This window comes from Nelumbo nucifera, chromosome 1, assembly GCF_055504915.1.
Source record: "Nelumbo nucifera cultivar China Antique chromosome 1, China Antique-T2T, whole genome shotgun sequence".
Taxonomy (NCBI): Eukaryota; Viridiplantae; Streptophyta; class Magnoliopsida; order Proteales; family Nelumbonaceae; genus Nelumbo; species Nelumbo nucifera.
The window spans coordinates 178801603-178819736 of NC_142649.1; the positions used below are offsets into that span (position 1 = coordinate 178801603).

Here is an 18134-nt window from a genome sequence, read left to right on the forward strand (position 1 = left end):
ATAAATAAGTTTAAAAATAGATAGAAACACAAAAGTTTATAAAAAATATAGAAATTTTATAGAAAAATATGGCCACATTTCTAATATTTTACATTCATCACACTAAAACAATAAATGTGGTAAACAAAAACTATTTTTATTGTTGTTGGAAATGAAATACAAAAATTAAGAAAAATATAATTAATGCCAAACTAGTGACCCCTCTATCAGATTAATTGGTTTAGTGGATCAATTAGCTAGGTCACGATGTTGTTGACTAAGGAATGTTTGATTGCACCTTTTTTTAGAGGTCTGAATCTGAAAATGCTACTTTTCAAACCTCACCCCTTGTTTGGTTGTACCTCTTAAACTGGGTCTGAAACTAATTTCTAGATCTAAAAATAACAAACCTTGGGCCTTCTCTTAATGCGTTCAGATATGTTTTAGAGCCAACTCAATATCCAAAATATCCTTACAATTTTTTGTAAATGACCCGAATTACCCTCGATACCCCAAACTTAGAAAACCAAAACATTCAACCTCTCTCTCTCCCCCTGTTTTCTCTTACTCTCTCTCTCTCTCTCTTGCTCGCTCTCGCTCTTCGCCCCATATTCCCGCCATCGCTGCTACAACTTGTAGCGGCGGCTCTCTCCCCATATCTTCTCTCTCTCTCTCTCTCTTGTTCTTGCTCTCTCTCTCTTCACTTCCTGTATTCCCTCCACCACCACTACAACTTGCAACAGCGGCTTTCTCTCCCCATGTCTTCTCTCTTTCTCTCTCTCTCTCTCTCTCTCTCTCTCTCTCTCTCTCACTCTTGCTCTCTCTCTTCGTCCCCTGTATTCCCACCACCGCTGTAGCGGTGGCTCTCTCCCCTCCCATCTTCTCTCGCTCTCCCTCTCTCTCTCTCTCTCTCCCTTGTATTCCCACCACTGCCACTGCCACTGTCTTCTCTCTCTCCCCCAAGCAGCAGCTCTCTATCCCTCCCTTGTCTTCCCACCACTCCTACTACCGCTACAACAAGCAGCAATGGTGGCCTAGTACTTCGATGAATAATAATAATGGCTATTAATTATTAATTATAAAATATTTTTATTAATTATTTTAGTATTTTTTATTAAACATTAATTATTTTTATTAAATTTACTTGTATTATTTATTAATTATTAATTATTTTTATTAACTAATAAAATTTAATAATATCATTAATTTTTAAAAATTATTTTGATTTTTATTTGTATAAATTATTAATTATTTTAATATTTTTATAATCATTATTTATTTTTTAATTTTAATTATTTCATTTATTAATTTATTATTTTGAAGTTGAAAATTATTTTTTATGGATAATGTAAATTGAATTCAGCATTTTTAAATTGTATATTTTAGGGGTAAAATAGTAAAATCAATAAATTTTAGATGATAAAAGGTTGATCCAACACAAACAAACTCATGGATTTAGATCTTCTAAAAAATAAAAGAGCAACTATAGATTTCATACACATTTAATATCTTTTTAACTTTTCAGATCTAATTTTTTAGATTTATCAAACGCCACTTAAGTCAATGGTACTTTACAATAAGCAACTTCATGGTAAATGGACCTAAAATCCTAGTTAGGAGATAGGTTAACCATTCCATGTAGTTTATTTGACTATTGGATTAAAAAAATGTTCTAAAAATTGACTGGAATAGTATTTCCCTCTCAACCAAATAGGTTAACTAGTGGTGCATAATAGACTATAAAAAGTATTACAAAATTTATATAAATTTGAGCATGTCTTTGATATTATATATTCATCATACTAAATAAAAATGCATAAAAAATGAGAGTTATTGTTACTAATGATGGCAATGACTAAAAAATCAATGCCTTATCCATGACACATTAACATGGTAAAATAGGTCAACATTTCAACCAATAATGCCATCCGATTATTAATTATGCTTTTTTTTTTCCAAGAAAGCGATTTGAGTTGAAACATTCCAATTCAAATGCAAATTTGGAACATTGACATAAATTATAAGTCAAGAGATTTGAAGCCAAGCCTTTAGGTTGAAATGCAATAAATCCATTTGTTATATGGGTTTTGATAAATACAATAGAATATTTATAATTATTATTAGGAAAAATTCTCAATTAGTACCCTGTATTTTGGGTTTAGTGTCATTTTGGTCTCCAAACTTTAAAATGCGACGCTTCAATACCCAAACTTCCAAAGCTTGTCAATCCAGTACCTATCGCTAACTAGTTGTTAAGTGAAATTTGAAAAGACATAAATGCCCTTTGAGTGTTATCTAATTTTCTTTATAGACCATCCAAACATTGAGAAAAAATATTAACAGTCCCAAGTCCTTCTTCTTCTATTCAAGAAAGTTGGGGTCATGTCTTAGTGGGCATTCTGATGACTCCAACTTTCTTGATTAGAAGAGGCAAAGATTTGAAATTGTTAATTTTTTTGTCAACATTTGGATGGTTTGTAAAGAAAATTAGATAAAATTGGAAGGGCATTTGTGTCTTTTTCAAATACTACTTAAATTACTAGTTAAGAAATATGGATACTGGATTGACACATCTTAAAAGTTTGGACACAACGGCCCAAATTACATGGTACTAATTGTCGCATTTTAAATTGCCACATACACATATACTAATGATCATTAAGAAACTTAGAAAACCTAGATACACTTTTAATTGAGCTAACAAATACATTCTGATGGAGATAGGAGACCATTTGGGAGGGCTTATTGAGCTGCACTGAGCCAGTGACTGCTTTGAAGTATTTTGAAGAGGTTTAAAACTCTTTACAAGTGTGTGATAGTCAAGGATTAAGGTATCGATAGGGTTTGATACATACTGATATGGAAGTGTATCTGTGTCTAGTTTGACAAAATCGTACATTGAGTACTTTTGGATTTTTTTTCATTTTTAATACAATATTAAATTAAGAAAATAGTATTATAAAAACTAAAATAAATAATTTAAGATCAAGGATTAAGGTATCAATATGATACTCCTGATACAAGGTGTATCATATTCATATCCATGATCATAGACACAGGTGCTACGATTGAATACGTATCCATTGAGTCGTGCGTATTGGTATGATACATCTTTGTATCAGGTCGTATCGCATTGTATCAAGGGATACGGTTTAATACACACTAATATGGAGGTGTATCCATGTCTAGTTTGACAAAATTGTACATTGAGTACTTTTGGATTTTTTATCTTTAATACAAGTTAAAAAATAGTATTATGAAAACTAAAATAAATAATTTAAGATTTATTTTTTCCAAAAAATAATAAAACTAAAAATTATAAAAATAATATATTTCATCTACCTTAGATGATTTATATATTTTATTTTACACATAATTATATGTTAAAAATGAAAGTATAGTTATTATTTGAAAAAATGGAGTTATTATATAAAAATACCAAATAAATAAAATTTTCCAGCAAAATTAAATGGGAGATAGAATATTATAATTATAAAAACTAAAATGAAAAATTTTAGATTTAATTTTCCTAAAAAATTTAATAAAAACTGAAAATTAAATATAATTATTTTATCTACCTTAAATGATTTATTTGTTTTATTATACAATTATGTGTAAAATAAAAACATTATATCTTAAAAATGAAAACATATTTATTATTTAAAAAATAGTTGTTATTTAATAAAATACTAAATTAATAAATATTTCCAAAAATTAATAAAATTGAAAATTATAATTATAAAATTGAAAGAGTGATAATTATTGTACAATGTTTGAATGTTCTAGAGTCTCGATATTGTTTATTGTAATATTTCTCTTCATATAACCTATTGAAATATGTGTTTCTAATGTGTTTATATCTTATTAATAGATAAATCAACTTTTAGTTTAGTATGATTAATGTATTTATATGATTTGTATGTATTTTACTAATGTATTCAAGCGTTTCTATATTTTTTTGTTTAAATTCATTTATTTTCAAAATATATCCGTATTTGAATCATCCGATACATACCCAATACCAATAATTTGATACTTGGTGCCGTTGACCACTTGACCTTGCAAATAGACTTGGCAAAAAGCTAACCCAACCTATGAACCCGACCCGACTCGACCCACCCCAACTCGAAAAATCTAGGTTGGGTTGGGTCATGGGACAAACCGCCGATTCGATTGTCAAGTCTAATTGAGATTATTTATGCATTGTTAGAAGTTTCCACTCTTTAATTTTTCCTATGTAGTCTTTACTTTTTATTGTTTCCTCTTTAAATTGTTAAATGTTCAAATTTTTATTTTATATTTGGAATTTTAAGGTTAATTCTTTTAGTTTTGACATTTTTCATATAATTTTTCTTTATTTTTTTTTAAATTTCAATTATTTTTTAGAATGACCTGAATTGACCCATGGATAAACCCTAACCCGAACATTTTTAGGGTTAAGGCCTAGCATTTGACAATCCAACCCGAAATTCAACCCGACCCTAAATCACCCGAAAGACCTTGACCCAACCCGAACCCGACCCGCACAACCCGATTGCCAGGTCTACTTGGAAAGCCAGAAACCGCTGATGGCTGATGCCCTCTCAAACGGCCTCGTAAAATGAGAGTTAGAGCGAGGGGTGGTTCGGACGGACGGAGTCGTCGAACCTGAAAACGCTAAGGCCGGGCTTTTTTTTGAACTGTCGTAGTAGGCCTCAAAACTCTTGCAAGTTCTTGTACTTTGAAATTTTGAGGAAGAAAAAAGAACTAAAATGGAGAGATCTCCGTCGTCAGTCATCAGCTTCCTTCGCCAGAACGCTCGCAGGCTTCAAAGTCCACGCCCTTTTCTCGAAAAAGCCACTCGAAATCTTAATCTAGTCGTTGGAGTGGGAGATCGAGATAAGGGGAATCAAATCAAACAAGAAGAATGTAATCATCATCATCAACAACAACAGCAGATCGATTTCACAGAAGTAATCGCTGGAGAGGTATGCAAGACCATACGAACCCAGCCCAGATGGGAAAGAACCCTCCTTTCCGATTTCCCTTATCTGGATCGCGATATCTTCCACCGCTCCAACTGTATCCTAGAAATTCTCAAGCGTCAAAACAATGCCTTCTTCTCTATTCGTTTCTTCAACTGGCTCTTCTCCCCTCCTGACTTCTCCCCCGACTCTCAAATTTGTAACACTCTCTTTGATATTGATGTGGCACGATCCGGGCACTCCTACCTGGCGGCTGACTAGCTCCTCGCTGGCAACGACCGGCACTTGAGAAGATGAAAGGAAGGATTCCCGGGTACTAGCCCGATGGGAATACTCCGATGCTTAAGTTAGTACTGTGTATGGGGAGTAAAGAGAGAAACGAAAAGCTAAGAGTGGAGGTCGCGCTTTATCACTATATTCTCGAGATTAGAGGTCTCAAGAGAGCCTTTCTCTTCTACCCTGGGGGGCTCATATAGGAGTGCTCTTGCGAGAACGGGCATAACCGCCACTGGGTCCCTGCCACACCCGTTACTTGCCAGGGCTGCACAGGTGGCCGTTGGGACGTACTCCTTACTCGGGCGAGTGACACATCCCCTAAGTGACAGGCACGCCTCCGCCTACTGAGAGACGTGGGCGCAAACTGTCGAAAGGACAGGGACTGCGCCGTCAGTTAGGGACGTGGCCCAGTCTGACAGGTACGGCTTATTAACTAGAAGCTTCCTGAGGGAAGCTTGTGCGGTCCGTTCGCGAGCTACTCTGAAACGAACTTTGAATACTTCAAAAGTACCCTTAGTAGAATTGGTCCTCGGAATATCCCTTGAGGTAGCTCGGGGAACTCGGAGCTCGCATTGTGGCGAGCCCCTCCTTTACCTCGCTACCACGTAGTGGGCTGCTTTATGGGCCTATCACTTAACCGTATCGGAACACGATGCTGAGCTGTCTCTTACGCTGAGTCGGCGTCCACGTGTCGCCATTTCATAGGTCGGGTCAAATCATCCTTCATCAATTGCCCCCCACTCCTCGGGCTAAGAGTGTCGCCTTAGCGCGGGGAGTTTATGAAGCGCGATGGACTGATTTGACCGAAATTTAAAACTTGATTGATTGTCTTCAATAAATGTATTCACGGTAATCAAGAGATCTTCTGACTTTTCGGGTTCCGAAAACGTGCTGAGGTGGCCTTTAATTCCGAATGTCATGCTGCTGCGACTACCTTAATCACGGAAGACGTGCCGCCAATCGCCTTCGATTTTTAGAAGGCGTGCGGTCAGGGCGCCTGCGGACCGTTGGATTTGCTTTGATTCGAGCCATCGGTTTGAGAGGGCGAGGGCTATAAATGGGGAGCCCCCCCCCTTCGGCCCTACCTTCGTCCACGCCATCTTGCTTTGGATTCTGAGGCCGCGTACTTCGCTTAGTCTACTCAAGTTTGTCAATCTGCTTCGTTCCGTCTACTCTGGTGAGTCCCAATCGTCGTCAGCCATGTCTAGGTACCCACGCCATACCTACCACAGGGACGATAGCCAAGATGGTGATGCTCCCTCGAGCTCGGGGGGAGCCTAGGAGCATATCCCGGAGGCTCGGGAGGCCTCTATCGACATGGCGTCCACTTCTAGAGGGAGGGAGCCCGATACCTTTGGCCCTTCTTTAATGACAGCGGAGAGACTCAGGTCTCTAATCCGCTACTTTCGCCTTCCCGGGGACCTGGTTTACAGCCTCCCTACTGGCAACTTTCCTTGGGAGCATGGTCCCAATGACATAGTGATTTTCCCGGAACAGCTCGATGATGGTCTGCGTCTTCCCCTGCACCCCTTAATAGTGGAGGTGCTGAACCACTTCAACGTCACCATTGACCAGCTTCACCCTAACGTTGTTCGAAACATGGTTGGGACTATATCCCTATGTCACGAGTACTGCCTCCCCTTGGACCTTGATGTTTTCACCTCTATCCTTTGTATAAAGAATGCTGCTCCTGGGGTTCCTCCGGAGAGGCGCTTTTATTACCTCTCCCCCCGTCGCGGCTACAAGCTCTTATACGAGCTGCCGAATAAGATTCCCACCTGGAAGCGGGACTACTTTGTGGTCCGTAACCCCGAGAGGTGGCCCTTTCCCACCTCTTAGAGGTGTGCTATCTAGGACCCGGGGGCCGAGCTGAACCCTGAGATTCGGAAAACGATGCTGTCTTGGGCATTGGTAGGCTTCCTCTGCTCGGACTACTTGGCCGAGGAAAAGCTCGTGCAGGCAGGCTTGAGCCCGGATAGGTTGGTCTTTTAGGTCGCGTAGTGTCTTGTGACTTGTGTACACATGCATCTTGCTTCCTGTTGGACTAATATCTTGTGGTCTTTTGGCAGCCATCATGTCTAGTGCCGATTCGCGCCACCTACTCTCGGGTAGCCAGAGACGCCAGGTGAAGAGGACGCGCCCCGACCGGACTCCTCCTTCGGGAAGCACTGAGTTCGGGTCTGCCGAGCCGGTCCTGCCTTCTCCACCCGAGGTCCCGACGCCCCCTCCTGAGGGGACTAGTGGGATCAACCCTGGGGGAAGCGAGCTCCCTCAGCCGGGGGAGGTGCCCTTTAACCCCCTTCAGCCCCGACCTTACCCTCGATTCCCAGTGGGGAACTGGGAGGGGGTAAATGATTATCTAGTAGCTCGTCGGAGGAGTCAGAAGGCAATCACCAACGATGAAATTGCTTAGTGGGGAAATATGGAGCCCGGGGATCTCTCCGCGTTCGCCTCTACTCACTACATGGTGGTAAGTGGCCCCCTTTTTTCTCTCTTGTTTTGCCCTTTTCCGCGGTCTTCTGATCTTTCGTTTTCGTTGATAGGTAAACTCTGCCATCCATGCTATGGCTCTCCAGACGCGCATCCATCGCGTCGACGCCCTCGACCAGCGTGCAGCCAACTAGAAGCTCCAGGTCGAGCTCGTCCGGATCCGGGGCGAGCTCCATCACACCCGCAAGGGGAGCGAGTCTCAGGAGCTGCTCGTTCATGACCAAGAGGCTCAAATCGCTCGGCTTACTGAAGAGAGCGCACGCTATAGGGAGGAATCGTCGAGGATGGCGGGAGAGAGGGAGCTCCTCAGGCAACAGGTGCGGGAACTGAAGTCTACTCTTCTGAATCAGAACCGAAACTTTGACTAGATGGTGGAGGTTGAGCGAGAGAAAGCAGTCTGGGATTTTAAAGACTCCAAGGAGTTCCATGACCTCCAGGCGGAGTATGGCTCGGGTTCATACCGCTCAGGGTTCAAGCTTTGCCGGTGGCTGGTTCGGAAGAACTTCTCTGGACTTAACCTCGACGGAATTACCATGAAGGGTCTGTCCCCTGAGACAGCAGACCAAGCGGACGAAGAGGAGCCTGACTCTCCGGAGGACGAGGAGGCGGATCCTTGAGGTGGCGTTTCTCTGGGCTTCTGTGGCTTCCAGGTGCCGTAAACCCGGTCTTTCACCAGTTTTTTCCTGTTGGGCAGTTGTGCCCTGTGATGATTGAACCTTTCCCGAGCTGCTTAGCTCGGTTGCTGCATTTGTTATTTTCTTTTCACTGCGTTTGTTTGCTGTTTTTTTTTTTTTTTTTTTTGAAGAATAAAAATTTTCTCCCTTCTTCTAGGTATGATGAACTCCTTTTATTTTTGTTAAAACGATCTCATCATTTGGGGTTTTTTGAAGTTACCTACCCAAAGTAAAGCTCTTCAGTAGGCGTTCTCCCCATCTGTCATGTTTAGGGTTTCCGCGTTATACCGCGAAGTGATTATTACGTACGTTCGAACTAAGCACTGGTTGGTTATTCCTTAGCTCGACCGACGTATCGAAACGAGCTATTCTTCGCATGGTTTAAACCCGAGCTGCTTACGCCTTTGATTTTTCGTACTTTGCCTTCGCCATTGAGGCAACTTTCTTCACGTCGAGGTCTTTTTTAGCTCGGTTTTTTGCCCTTGGGCTTAGGGAGGGACCCGTAGTCCGCTCTTGGATTCTCCCACGCCAAAGTGGCGATTGGGGTTTTCTTGTACCAAGGTCATGTTAGCTTGGTGTTTTGGCCCTTAGGCTTAGGGAGGGACCCGTAGTCCTCTCTTGCTTCTTACAGATAATATTGCCTCAGATTGACGATATTCCATGCTCGAGGTACTTGTTTCCCTTCGAGGGTCTCGGGCTCGTATGTTTCCTCCCCGAGCACTCGTTTCACTCGGTAAGGGTCTTCCCAGTTGGACCCGAGTTTGCTAGTGCCGGGTTCAGGTACCATAACTTTACGAAGGGCTAGGTCGCCAACGCGAAGGTTCCGCTTCTTGACCCTGGCGTTGTAGTACCGAGCTACTCTCTGCTGGTAGGTTGTGGTCCTAATGTATGTGAGGTCCCACACTTCGTCGAGTAGGTCGAGGTTGGTGCGTAGCTCATCTTCGTTTGTTTGGTTGCTGTATGATTCCAGGCGCAACATAGGTACTTCGATCTCTGTGGGGATCACTGCTTCGGTGCCGTAGGTGAGATTGAAAGGTGTTTCTCCCGTGGCGGTTTTCTCTGTGGTCCGGTAGGCCCATAGAACACTGGGTAGTTCATCGCTACGAGGGGTTCGGCTTCTACCCACTTAGTAAAATAGTCCACTGCTACCACTAAGAACTTTCTTCCACCCGTTGCTGGCGGGAATGGCCCGAGTAGATCAATGCCCCACTGTGCAAAAGGCCACGGACTGGTGAGGTATTTGAGGTCGGCAGCGGGTTGGCGGTGAACATTGGCGTGCCTCTGGAATTTATCACATTTTCTAACGAGTTCAATGGCATTTGCCTTCATCGTTGGCCAGTAATACCTTTGTCGAAGCGCTTTCTGGGCGAGGGCCCTGTCCCCCAAGTGCCCGCCGCACAGACCTTCATGAATGTCGCGGAGTACGAGTTCAGCTTCGGTAAGTCGCAAGCAACGCAAGTAGGGAAGCGTGTAGGATCTCCTGTATAGTCGCTCGTCTATTATTACATATTTGGTTGCTTGACGTTGCACCCTTCTGGCTGCATTGCGCTCTGCAGGGAGGGTCCCGTGCAACAAGAAGTTCATGAGTGGGTCAATCCAGCTCGACTCTGCTTGAACGACGAGAGCGACCTCCTCTGCCCCCCCGAGAATGCTACGCCGAGACAGGTCCTCTATGTATACGGTTCTCGTGGTGATGTCGCTAGTGCTGGCTAACTTGGACAGGGCATCGGCCTCGGCATTCTCCGACTTAGGGATTTGTCTGATAAAGTGTGACTGGAAGTTGAGCAGGGCCTCTCCGACTTTGGCTAAATAGGCGACCATGGTCGGCTCGCGAGCTTCATACTCACCCGTGACCTGGTTGACCACGAGCTGTGAGTCACTGCAGATAACGATGTGCTTGGCTTTTACTTCTCTGGCTAAGGCTAGTCCGGCTATCAACGCCTCGTACTCTGCTTCATTGTTAGACGCCTCGAACTCGAAGTGTAGCGCGTACTCCAGTTTCATGCCGCTTGGGCCATGCAGAAGTATTCCGGCACCGCTGCCCTGTTGGTTCGAGGAGCCATCTACGAGAAGGATCCAGGGGTCCTCATCCCAGCTCGCGGTTGGCCGAGCTAGGAGAGGTGCCACACTGGCTACTACTTCGCGGGGTTCGGACTCGACCGGCCCGGGAGCTTCGGGATCACCCGAGGTCGGAGCCTCGTGCTCAACCGGCCTGGAAACCTCGGAGCTGAATGTGCATTCGGCTATGAAATCTGCTAAGGCTTGGGCCTTAATGGCAGTTCGCGGCTTGTACTGGAGGTTGTACTCACTGAGCTCAATGGCCCACTTCGTCAACCAACCGGAGACCTCGAGCTTAAGCAATACTTGCCTCAGAGGTTTGTCGGTAAGGACAGTAACAGTATGAGCTTGGAAGTACGGGCGGAGCTTCCGAGCTGCAATTATCAATGCGTATGGTAGCTTTTCCATCTCCGGGTATCTTGTTTCTGCTCCCTGCAGTACTTTACTAACATAATAGATGGGTCGTTGGACCCGATCTACTTCCTTTATTAGTACCGAACTGACCACCTCGTCGCCTGCCGAGAGGTAGAGTTCTAAAACATCGCCCTCGTCGGGCCGGGTTAGGGTCGGCATGCTAGTAAGGTATTCCTTGAGCTCGTCGAACGCGAGCTGGCAATCTTGGGTCCACTCGAACCCTTTGCCCTTTATTGCCTTGAAGAACGGCAGGCAGCGGCCCGCCGACTTAGACATGAAACGGCTTAGTGCCGCTATGCGGCCGTTCAACATCTGAACCTCCTTCGGTTTCCGGGGTGATTTCATGTCCAAGATGGCCTTAACCTTATCCGGGTTGACTTCTATGCCACGCTGGTTAACGATGTATCCTAGGAACTTACCTGAGGTTACACCGAACACACACTTGTTTGGATTCAATCTCATATTAAACTTACGCAAAATTTCAAAAACAGAATGCAAGTCTTGTATTAATTCATGTGAGAATTGAGTTTTGACAACCATGTCGTCCACATAGCATTCTACTTTTATGCTGATTAACGGCGCAAATAATTTATTTACAAGCCTCTGAAAGGTTGCTCCTGCGTTTTTCAACCCAAAGGGCATAACCTTGTAGCAGTATAGGCCGAACTCCGTGATGAAGGCAGTCTTTTCTTCGTCTGTCCGGTCCATCTTGATCTGGTTATAGCCCGAATAGGCGTCCAAGAAACTTAACAACTCATGCCCTGAGGTCGCGTCCACCAAACGGTCAATTCGGGGGAGTGGGAAGCAGTCTTTCGGGCAAGCCCGGTTCAGGTCAGTGTAGTCGACGCACATGCGCCACTTGCCGCTGGCCTTCTTTACCAGGACGGGGTTGGCTACCTAGCTCGGGTATTGGACTTCTCTTATGAAGTCTGCTGCGAGGAGCTTCTCGACTTCCTCGCCGACCGCTTTCCATCGTTCCGGGGCTAGGTTGCGTTTCTTCTGTCTAATGGGCCTAACTACAGGATCAGTGTTCAACTTGTGAGTTATGAGTTCGGGGTCTATGCCAGGCATTTCTGCCGCGGACCATGCAAAAATATCTAAGTTTTGAAATGAAAATCTTACCAGTTCAGATCGTAGGGGCTCCTGGACGGAAGCACCGATTTGGAGCGTCCGAGCTGGGTCTGCTGTTGAGGTCGGGACCGCGACTGTTTCTTCCGTGGGCGCAGCCCGTTCTTCGCCTTGCTCTGTGGGTCATTCCAGTTCAAGATCACCGGCCACCTTGGTCTTCCCCTTTAAGGCGGCAACGTAGCACTTACGGGACTCGAGCTGGTCGCCCCGCGCTACTCCCACACCGAAGTCTGTTGGGAACTTCATAGCCAAGTGGTAGGTGGAGACCACCGCCCGTAGGACGTGAGTGATGGGTTGACCTACTATGGCGTTGTAGGGAGAGGGGGTCGCTACCACTAGGAAGTTGTGTTCGAACCTGACCACGCAAGGCCATGTGTCGATCTCTACAGGTACTGTTATTTTCCCAAGGCGTCGGACTTCTTCTCCGCTGAAGCCTACCAAAGGAGTGTCTGCGGGCTTCAGGTCGCTTCTCTGCAACTGGAGCTGGTCAAACGCAGCTTTGAAGAGTATGTCGGCTGAGCTGCCCGAGTCGATGAGTATACGCCTAACCTCAAAGTCGTTGATTCTCAGCTTTATTACGAGCACATCGTTGTGGAGGTAATGGACTCCTCGCGCATCATCCTCTGTGAAGAAAATTGGCTTTTCCGTTCTCGGTCGCTTCGGGGGGTTCTGCTCCTCCCGGGTGACCTCACGAACCGACATCCGAGCTGCCATCGAAGTACAACCCGCGACGATTGAGCCTTCCACTATCATGTGAATGGTCCCCCGAACTGGCCTCTCCTCTGGAGGCTGCCTCTGCGATTGTTCGGCCGGCCTGCTGCTGGACTCGGGGGCGTCTTTACCGTGCTTCCCTTGCCAACCTGTTCTATTACTTTTATTATTATTATTATTATTTTGTACAAAGTTCCTCAAATATCCGCGACGGATGAGCTCCTCTATCTCGTCGCGGAGGTTTTTACAACTCTCGGTACTGTGACCGTGGTCCTTGTGAAAACTGCAATACAAACTCTTATTTCTTTCATTGGGATTCCCCCTCAGACGGGGCGGCCACTTCACGTACGGGGCGTCCTTGATTGCCATCAGAATTTCGGCCCGCTTCGCGTTCAGTGGAGTGTAGTCTGCCCGGTTTGGCGCAGGAGCCCGGAACAACTGACCCGGCTTTGCACCCCGGACTATTTCCTTTTTTCTTCGGGTGTCCTCTTGACTAGGAGGTTCCCCTTCTTTCTTCTTTTTTTCGGGTGCGCCCTCACCCTTCTGGTTGATCTCCTCTTCAGTGGCTATGAACTTATCCGCAAGCTTTAGGAACTCGGTTATGGTCGCGGGTTGGTTGACGACCATGTGCCACTTGAACTCTTTGTGCTTCACACCTTTCTTGGCCGCTGCTAGGCGTACGGCGGGGTCCAGGCGCGGTATCTGCATACAAGCGCCGTTGAACCGCTTGATATAACTTTGGAAGGACTCTCCTTCTCTTTGGGCTACGTTGAAGATGCTTTCTTCAGTCCGCGGGCACCGCTTGCTGGTGACAAAGTGGGACGTGAAGGCTTGTGCGAACTACGCCCAGCTTCTTATTGACCCAGGCGCCAAGTTCTGGTACCACGTGTGTGTTGCTCCCCTGAAGGTAGTGGAGAAGGCCACGCACATGCATGACTCACTGGCTCGCGCCAGGTGCATCTGTGACTGAAAGGCGTCTACATGATCATTTGGGTCGAATGACCCGTCATACTTGTCAAGAGGGGGAAGCTTGAAATCCTTGGGCATTGGGACTGCCAAGAGTTCGGAGGACAGGGGGGACGGAACCGAGAAGAGTGGAGCCTTGGCTTCGACCGAGTCTACCTCTTATTTGCCCATGAGCTCGGGCAAATCGCGGGTGATAGATCAGCGAGCTCGGCGGCGGCGTCTCTGCTTCTTGGTGGGCTCGGCGTTAGTGCTGCTCACCTCCGCGCTATCCAGAATGGTTTGCGCTGGGAGCAGCCCAGTCTGCTAGTGATGGCTGCAAACAGAAGGGGCCTGCTTAGAGTCTGCTACCAGGATCTCGAACCGATTTTCGAGGATTGGGGTTCCGAACTTCGACTGTCGGGGCGACGTTGACCTGCCTAGCCGGGGTCCCCCCGACCTATCCACCCGCGGCGAGATCGGGGTAGCCGGTCTCTCCCGTCTGCCAAGGGGGGAGGTCTGGTTTTTTGGGGGACTTTGAGGGGCTTCTCCTCGGCCGGAGTGCTCGCTCTGGCGGCGAGATCTGGCTTGCTGCGGGGCCAGGTGCTGAGGCTGGAGTTGAGGCTGTTGAAGCTGAGGTTGGGGCAGCTAGGGAAACTGCTGCTGGTACTGGTACTGGGAGACCTGGTGCAGCACGTGCTGTTGATAGAGCTGAAGTTGCTGGAACTGTTGCATTTGAGCATGCATGGCCCTCATGCACTGCATCAGGTCCTCCAGCTGGTTCGGACTGGCCGCTGGGGGCACAATCGAAGGTTCAGTGAACGTTGTTCCGACTGTAGCGGGGAGTGGGGCGATGACAGGTGCCATTGTGTGAGGCACGTTCAAGCTGGGAATTCCGTCCGTTGAGAGGGGGACGGTGAACTGCCCGATACAGACAGTAGGAGACTGGGGTTGCTCCCTAGAGTTACCCATTTCTATGCTTCGTCCGACGTTGCTAGGGGAGGCCATGAGCGCTGAGTTGTTTTTAAGGAAGAAGAAGTAACTGAGAATTTAAAGGGGAAGGCCTTTTGAAGCGTTTCCCACAGACGGCGCCAAATGATGTGGCGTGATCCGGGCACTCCTAGCTGGCAGCTGACTGGCTCCTCGCTGGCAATGACTGGCACCTGAGAAGATGAAAGGAAGGATTCCCGGGGACTAGCCCGATGGGAATACTCCGATGCTTAAGTTAGTACTGTGTATGGGGAGTAAAGAGAGAAATGAAAAGCTAAGAGTGGAGGTCGCGCTTTATCACTATATTCCCGAGATTAGAGGTCTCAAGAGAGCCTTTCTCTTCTGCCCTGGGGGGCTCTTATAGGAGTGCTCTTGCGAGATCGGGCATAACCGCCACTGGGTCCCTGCCACACCCGTTACTTGTCAGGGCTGCGGAGGTGGCCGTTGGGACGTACTCCTTACTCGGGCGAGTGACACATCCCCAAAGTGACAGGCACGCCTCTGCCTACTGAGAGACGTGGGTGCAGTCTGTCGAAAGGACAGGGACTGTGCCGTCCGTTAGGGATGTGGCCTAGTCTGACAGGTACGGCTTATTAACTAGAAGCTTCCTTGTGCGGCCCGTTCGCGAACTACTCTGAAACGAACTTTGAATACTTCAGAAGTACCCTTAGTAGAATTGGTCCTCGGAATATCCCTTGAGGTAGCTCGGGGAACTCGGAGCTCGCATTGTGGCGAGCCCCTCCTTTACCTCGCTACCACGTAGTGGGCTGCTTTATGGGCCTATCACTTAACCGTATCGGAACACGATGCTGAGCTGTCGCTTACGCTGAGTTGGCGTCCACGTGTCGCCATTTCATAGGTCGGGTAAAATCATCCTTCATCGTATATCTTAGTGGCCGCCAACGTCCCCAACGCTGCAAAATCCCTTCTCCTCCGTTCTCCACCCGGATTCTGCCCCCATCGTCTTCTTTAGAGTCCTTCATCAAATGCGTCTGCGAGGAGGGGTCCATTCATGAAGCCCTCGATGTGTTTTCCTGGCTCAAAAGCCTTGGTCACACGCCGCCCCTCGCTGTCTGGAACGTAGCTTTATTGGGTTCTCTTCGGATTGGGAGGACCGATCTTGTTTGGGAACTATATGGGGAGATGATGGAATCTGGCCTTGTGGGCAATGTGGATACGGTTGGATATCTCATTCAAGCCTTCTGCAAGGACAAAAAGCTTTCGGAAGCTTATGAGCTTCTTCGGCAAGTCTTAGAAGCCGGGCATGTCCCTGATAATGTTGCTTTTACCAAATTGATATCTGGGTTTTGCAAGGATGGGAATTATGGAAAAGTCTCGGAGCTTCTCCATTTGATGATCGCGAAGAAACGGACTCCTGACATATTCGTTTGTCAGGAAATCATAAATGGGCTCTGCAAGAACGGAATGAGGCAAGAAGCTTTTCGGATTTTTTGTGACCTAAAGGAGAGAGGGTATTCTCCCGACAGGGTATGTACACGACGATGATCGATGGTCTCTGTAAAATGGGTTTGATTGGTGAAGGGAGGAAGCTATTGTTCGAGATGATTAGGAAGGGGTTCATTCCAAATACATATACTTATAATGTACTTATTGGTGGTTATAGTAAGATGGGTGACTTAGAAATGGCTCAGAAGTTGCGTAGAGAGATGTGTGAAAGAGGGTATAGAGAAAGCACGGTGAGTTATAACACCATGATTGCTGGGTTTTGTTTACATGGGAAAATGGATGAAGCGCATAAACTCTTCGAAGAAATGCCCAAGAAGGGAATTGAACGCGATGTAGTGACATACAATACTCTGATTCAGGGCCTTTGCAAAGAAAAGAAGGCACTGGAGGCTATGGACCTTTTCTATGAAATCTTGGGGATGGGAATGCATCCGACCATCTCATCTTACACTCCTCTTATCCAAGCACTTTGTGACATGGGGAATGCACAAGAAGCAATAGAGTTGTGGAATGACATGCGGAATAGGGGTTTGGAGCCACTGGTATGTACTTGTGATCATATAATTACTGGATTGTGTAAAGCCGGAAATGCAAAGGAGAGCATGGAGTGGTTGATCAATATGTTAAGGAGTAAGCAGAGACCTTTCAGAGATTGGTTCAATATCTCTCTTCAAGTAGTAGGTTGGACGATGCTTTACTGGTTTTAGATTATTTGTTTGGAATGGGTTACATTCTTGATGAAACTGTTTTATACTCTTTGGTTAGTCAACTTTGCAAAGGGAATTTGCATCATGCTTGGGAATATATAGGGGACGTATTGGAAAAAAGTTGAAGCTTCTGTCATTACCACTTTCTCGTGGAAGTTGAATTCTGTATATATGATATCTATCTGCCACCAAGCGTGGTTAAATCGAATTTTGATGGATGCATTTTAGGTAATCCTGGATCAGCAGGGATAGGAGGTGCTTTCATGAACGAGGAAGGTACAGTTTTGGCATTATTTCTGGGCCCCATCGGATATGTAAACTACGTTAAGGCAGAATTATTAGCTTTGTTGCAATTATTGAAAATTGAGAGGACTATAAATCAAAGAGCAGGTGCACGGTGCTACAGGCATACCATAAGATAAGTGAATGGAACTGCAAGGGTTGAGATCCACATTTATGTAGGTCAGCAGGACAGCAAATGGTTTAACAGATGCATTGGCAAGACAAGGAGTTAGTAGGGAGCAGTTATTCTGGGGCACCACAACAGGAATCTTAGCTAATGATTCTTTTTCATTTCCTTTTTCTTTTTCTTTTTCCTTTTGGGGGTGGTGTGTTTGAGGGTCCCTGATATAGTAAAGCACTTGAAGATTATTCATCATTACCCATAAAAGACCTTCTATTTTTACTATAAAATAAATATTGTTATGGACGCCTTCCTCGGGAAGACGTACCTTCGCCGCTGGCAGCAACAAGCACCTGACCCATCGCCAGCAGCAGCAGTGATTCAGTGATGCTCATCCTACCCAGTTCGGCAACAACAACCTTATCTAGATTAGATTAGCTCATTTTTCTTGTTCTTATCTTATTGTTCTTATCTCTTATCCTTATCAGATTAGGTTTGTTCTTATCTCTTATCTTATCTTGTTAGTAGCTTATCAGATTAGGATTAGCTTATCTTATCCTTAGCAAGATAGAACTGGAAGTCTCCCTATTCAGCAAGGAGACTCCCTTTGATTAGGACTCTTGTAATCTCCTATTTAAGGAGACCCCATTATTGAATGAGATATCGAATATTCAGTTGAAGAAGTGAGTTAGGAGAGTTGGTGATCTCTTGAACAAATCACCAGAGGTGCCAAGATAGGTTCATCAAGAGCAGGAAGGAACAAGGGAAAACAGGAGGTTTTCCCCGTGGACCGACCCGTGACGAGATCCTATTCCCGGGCCCTCAACAACTTGGTATCAGAGCAAGGCGTCATGGGTGATCTGGAGCAGCTACCATCCAGGGTCCACGACCTCGAGAACCAACTCGTGGAGACCAGCTCCGAAGTCCGTGA

At 45.8% G+C, this 18134-nt stretch overlaps 1 pseudogene; it reads left to right on the plus strand.

Moving 5' to 3' along the window:
* The first annotated feature begins 4730 nt into the window (after positions 1-4730).
* LOC104600429 (uncharacterized) lies at positions 4731-17718 on the plus strand (annotated as a pseudogene).
* Positions 17719-18134: the final 416 nt, after the last annotated feature.